The sequence below is a fragment of the Triturus cristatus genome, chromosome 1_1 (genome assembly GCF_964204655.1).
Source record: "Triturus cristatus chromosome 1_1, aTriCri1.1, whole genome shotgun sequence".
Taxonomy (NCBI): domain Eukaryota; kingdom Metazoa; phylum Chordata; class Amphibia; order Caudata; family Salamandridae; genus Triturus; species Triturus cristatus.
The window spans coordinates 389,925,241-389,931,281 of NC_140579.1; positions in this window are offsets into that span (position 1 = coordinate 389,925,241).

The following is a 6,041-nucleotide window of genomic DNA, read 5'->3' on the forward strand; positions in this document are numbered from 1 at the left end:
GCAAGGAGTGATTACACGACCTTGCCCCAGCTGAGTGATAATCCAGTTGTGTCATAATGGAAGGCCAGGCCAGGGGTGGGATAATACATGCTGCAGCCCCTGGTAGGCCTAGGGTACACCTATGCCCTGGGTACCTAAGGTACACTGTACAGGGACCAATAAGGTGATCCTATCCAAATGGGTTATGCACCTAAAGTACATAGTATCAATTTAGAGAGAGAACAGCAGGGCTGTGGGTCTGGTTAGCAGGCCCACAGCCACATCTAAGTCGAAAACCAGTAAAGCAAAAGCAAAAAGTGGGGGTGAACATAGAAAGCAGACCCTACTCTCCTACACCCCATACCATTTCTGGCAATGAGGATATTATTTCTCCCTTCTAGAGGGAGAAGACATGTTGAAACCTACTTACCCGGTTAAAGTTAACCAGAGCCCCAGCATCACAAAATGGATGCTGCTGCCACAGACACAAGTCTGACCTCCTGCTGCTGGGAGTCCTTCCAACGAGGGAGGCCTGGACAATAGGTTTCCTGCCTCGGGAGGTGCGAGCACCACCCTAGACAGGATTTAGTGTATTGGGGCAGGGAGGGTTGAATGAAACGAGATACTGCCTGGGGCACACAAGGTGTCCCATGCATAGTCCAGTTCAAACCGGTGCTGGGGCACTCCAGCCCCAGCTCTGGCGCCAAACTGGACAAAGGAAAGGGGGTGTAGCCACTCCCCTTCCTGGTCCCACCCATAGGAGGGACCTTGCAGGTAGCCCAGCCCACGAGCCCAGTATATTAGTAGCTAGTTGGGCCCTGTTAAATTAGATTAACCTGAATCTGCAACTTGAAAAGAAACTCTGGACCTTCGACATTCGACCTCAGGAAGAAGACTGAAGAAATCTCCCTTGTGGCCAAGGAGTGACCACCCTGGGCAACCAGGCACCATCCAGCGACCGCTGCTTGCTTTGCGACTGAATCCTACGAGGGACGACTGCAGAGACTGACCAGCGCCAAGACTTCCAGACACCTCTGAACCAGATCCACATCTCCAGCGAAGCTGAGACCCGTGGAGGCGACGAGGGACGTGGGACCGGTGACTTGGGAAAAGTGGCTAGTAACTGACTAGCGCGACTTCTGAGGCTTCCTCGAGGCTGTGCATGGGGAATTGAGAACCCCACTCCCGAGCACCATCTGCAAAGAAGATCAGCTCCCCACACTTCATGTGTTCTGCGTGGGGCCCTTCTGCACCTGTGTTGCTCGACGTGTTGTCCGGTTGCTGGCCCGTTGGCTGGTAGCCTCCTTGACGACGAACCTTTACTTTCAACTTGCTGGTCCGGCTCCTCCAGACTGGCACCCGATCCTCTGTGAAAGAGAAGCACCCCAGACCTTCCTGGTCTGCACCAGAAGCAAGTCCTCCATCCTGCGTGGGTTCCACTTGCCAAGGCTTGTTGGGTCCTGACTCGACTTCGACGCCACCGACAGCAAGAGCCTTCGTGGGACAGCTCACCTCCTGGTCCTGGTCATCCTCGACGTCTCCTGGTACCCGTGGCTGCTGCGACAAGCTTCACCTCTTCACCTGCATCTTCACGACATCGCCTGGTTCCTTCCTGGCTCCTGGCTCCTGGCTGGTGACCTAGACTCTGTCCCTTCTGCTTGCAGGTTCCTTCCTTCTTGATCCCCACCTTGGGATCCACCGGACACTCTTCACTGACTGCCTGTCAGCAACTTTCCTTCAGGCATCCATAGAAGTCTACGACGAAACCCGACGCAAGTTCACACCTATGCACCCGCAGCCCGTGGGCTAAGTAACTTGGGTACTTCGGTGCTCACAAGGGTATTGACTATCCTAGGGTCTAGTTTCTGAGTCTCGACTTTCTAGCTATACCAGAAGTGTCCTGAAACTGCTTATTTCTAACTGCTAGTGATTCTATCGACTTTTACGCATTACGCGTGAGTGTTTCCACTCTGCACCTGAATCCCGTGGGCCTCCCACTTCCTAACTGTTGGTAGTATAGTGTAGCCCCAGCGATTCCCTAGGCCTAGGCCTATCCTGTGTTCGTGACAGTGGTCCTTATACCACTTACTTAGTATATGGTTTGCGTGGCCCCTAGGGCCTAACTGTATTACTTACCTGTGTGACTTAATGTATGCTTAAATAAGACTGTGTTTTACTTACCTCGAATCTCATAAAGAGTGCTGAGGGTTTGCCTAGAATAAATACATTCTATTTTTATATATATCTGTTGTGGTGTCCTTTCATTTGGTATTCAAGGGATTACATATGGTATAACAGCTGGCTTCACATGCCATTCAGAGTTTAGCCTAAGACTGCTCTTGTCCATGCTACCACTAGGATAGCTGGTCTATAAGGTTGACTTTACAACCAATCACCATAAGGGTTGTTTGGACTGATACAAGGTGTACACTAGAATTAGTGACATCATATATCAGGCCAACTTCTCACAATCGAATCGACCCGCCATTTTGTGCTCCGCCGCCATTTTGTGTTGCCATCACTCAGGCAGCACGGCGAACCGAGTCTATTCTGCTTTTCCTGCAGCTTCGTGTCGAAATAACCCTTCTGCCTCTATTTGCAAAGCTGGTGTTAGGACTGGCCAAGTACACTAATCCCTGTCTGGTTTTTCTAATCCCCGTCTCAACTATCTGTTGGTTCACACTATTCTTTTCTGACTTTATCTTATCGTCTGGCCTTCACTGTCCTCTGCTAGCATTCTCTCGTTTCACAACTGTCCTCCAACACACACAAACGTATCTCGCCACCTGCAAGTTAGTTGCGAATCCATTAATGAATTAGTTTGAGGGAGGGGTGACAAAAATAGTTGGAGGAGAGGTTTCTTCGAGTCATCTGACACTTTGTTTTCAAACCTTTCCTATTGGTTCTGTCCTGTTTTTCAACTTTTCTTATTGGCTCTTTCTTGTATATTCTGGGTGTGTATTTGGTTAATGTATATGTTACCTATATGGTATGAAAGATTGTGCGCCACGGAGTGAAGTGGCAGTCTCCTAAGAACCTACCTTGTGTACTTCTGGGATAACTGTACTAGCTGCAGCTAATAAATCTGATCTTCTAACGCCTAACAGAGTGTCCCGTGTCGCTGTGTAGCTGAGCAGGAGAACCCAGGAGATTAAGGCGTACCCTGCGCATGCAGGCCCAAAAGATTCTGGATTTTCAGGAAGCTGGGCCCGGTGCCGGAGCTCCGTCCCAGGGTGCGGGAGCCCCCTGTCCCGCAAGCCAGCCGAGGGTCCGGGCGCTGGGGATGGGGGTCCACCGGGGCCCGGGGAGGCTCTCCCCGGCCTGGCTGGGGTGCGGAAGCTGGGCCCCGGCCCGGTGCTGGAGCTCTGTCCCAGGGTGCGGGAGCCCCCTGTCCCGCAAGCCAGCCGAGGGTCCGGGCGCTGGGGACGGGGTCCACCGGGGCCCGGGGAGGCTCTCCCTGGCCTGGCTGGGGTCCGGAATCTGGGCCCGGACCCGGTGTCGGAGATTCGTCCCAGGGTGCGGGAGCCCCCTGTCCCACAAGCCAGCCGAGGGTCCGGGCGCTGGGGACGGGGGTCCACCGGGGCCCGGAGAGGCTCTCCCCGGCCTGGCTGGGGTATGGAAGCTGGGCCCGGGCCCGGTGCCGGAGCTCCGTCCCAGGGTGCGGGAGCCCCCTGTCCTGCAAGCCAGCCGAGGGTCCGGGTGCTGGGGAAGGGGGGTCCACCGGGGCCCGGGGAGGCTCTCTCCCGGGCCTGGCTAGGGTTTGTGTGCCTGAAGGAGGCTCCCCGGTCTCCCCGGCCTGGCTGGGTTGAGAAGCAGTGACCGGCCCCAGGGCCTGGGTTTCGGTCAGGGCCTGGGGCGTGGGAGGCCCCGTCCTGCGGCCTGACAAGCATCCGTCTGCCCGGGACAAGGGTCCCTGGTGCAGAGCCCTGGAGTCCTGCGTGGGTGGGCAGGCAGGGAGCCCTACCACTATGGCTCCTTTCAGTTGCTGGCCATCTGGTCGCTCCTTTCCCCTCGGCCATCTGGTCGCGTGCAGTGCTTTCCAATGGGGCGACCAGATGGCTGGGCCGGCCTGGAAGTCCTGATGAGGGTCCATTCGCCTCCTGCATCCCAGCCAGGGCTCCAGGAGGCCGGGCGCATCCGCGCCTAGGGTCCCCTCCGTCACTGGGTGCGCGCGTGTTACAAGAAAGGGGGGTAGCCTTCCTCCGGATTAGTAGGGGCAGGGTATGCCGGAACACCCCTCCGGGGCTGGCGGTTCTTTGCCGGGGACCAGATGGGCTACGCCCGGGCAACATCCTCCCAGGCCTCCGGGGCTTCCCTCCTCCGGCCCGCGGCGTGGCAAAGTGCCCATGGACGGGCTCCACGGGTCCCGGGCAGTCCTCCCCCGGGCGCCCAGGCCCTGAGAGCTCCGGTGGTCCTCCCTGTGCCTGAGGCCCAGCCGGGAAGCAGAGTCCCCCCGAGCCCCTGGTGGGTGGGCAGGCGGGAGCCCTACCGCTATGGCTCGGGCAGACGGGAGTCCTTTCAGTTGCCAGCCATCTGGTCGCTCCTTTCCCCTCGGCCATCTGGTCGCGCGCAATGCTTTCCAATGGGGCGACCAGATGGCCGGGCTGGCCTGGATGTCCCGATGAGGGTCCATTTGCCTCTCGGATCCCAGCCAGGGCTCCAGGAGGCCGGGTGCGTTTGCCCCTAGTTTCCCCTCCGTCACTCGGAGCGTGCGGGTTTCAAGAACGGGGGGTAGCCTTCCTCCGGATTACTAGGGACAGGGTACTCTGGGACCCTCTCGGTCCTCAGCCGGCAACTGGGTCCTGGGTCCTGCCGCATGGCAGGGCTCCAGGAGGGCCCGGGGAGGCTTCCCCTGCGCCTCTGGGCCTGGGTGCCCTGGCTGGGTCCAGGGGCCCGGTCGGGCTCCGGGTCGGGGTGTCCGGCCCCGGGCCCCGTCCCCCGGCCTGCGGCACTGCCAATGGCCCGGGACGGGGTTCCGTTGTGGCCGTGGAGCCTCCCCTCATTGGATTGGGTTCAGGAGCTCCGGCTGGGCCCCTGGGGGCCCCGGGGAGGGCGGCCTCCCCACCCCCGGGGGTCCGGAGGGCCCGTGGAGGCTTCCCCAGCGCCTGCGGGCCCGGGAGACCCGGCTGGGTCCAGGGGCCTGGCTGGGCCCCGGGTCGGGGTCTCCGTCCCCGGGCTCTGTCCCCCGGCCTGCGGCACTGCCAAAGGCCCGGGACGGGGTTCGGTTGTGGCTGGGGAGCCTTCCCTCGCTCGTCTAGGTCCCGGAGCTTCGGCCGTGCCCCTGGGGGCCCCGGGGAGGCTTCCCCTGCGCCTCCGGGCCTGGGAGCCCCGGCTGGGTGTAGGGGCCCGGCCGGGTCGGGGTGTCTGGCCCCGGGCCCCGGCCTGCGGCACTGCCAATGGCCCGGGACGGGGTTCCGTTGTGGCCGTGGAGCCTCCCCTCGCTGGATTGGGTTCAGGAGCTCCGGCCGGGACCCTGGGGCCCTGGGGAGGGCGGCCTCTCCACCCCGGGCTCCGTCCTGGGTCCTGCCGCATGGCAGGGTGCCCGGGGCGGGGTCTGGAGGGCCCAGGGAGGCTTCCCCTGCGCCTGCGGGCCCGGGAGCCCCGGCTGGTTCCAGGGGCCCGGCCAGGCCCCGGGTCGGGGTCTCCGGCCCCGGGCCCCGTCCCCCGGCCTGCGGCACTGCCAAAGGCCCAGGACGGGGTTCCGTTGTGGCTGGGGAGCCTCCCCTCGCTGGACTGGGTTCAGGAGCTTCGGCCGGGCCCCCGGGGAGGGCGGCCTCCCCACCCCGGGCTCCGTCCTGGGTCCTGCCGTGCGACAGGGTGCCCGGGGTGGGGTCCGGAGGGACCGGGGAGGCTTCCCCTGCGCCTGCGGGCCCGGGAGCCCCGGCTGGGTCCAGGGGCCCGGCCCGGCCCCGGGCCCCGTCCCCTGGCCTGCGGCACTGCCAAAGGCCTGGGACGGGGTTCCGTTGTGGCCGGGGAGCCTCCCCTTGCTCGTCTGGGTCCCGGAGCTCCGGCCGGGCCCCTGGGGGCCCCGGGGAGGGCGGTCTCCCCGCCTCGGGCTCCGT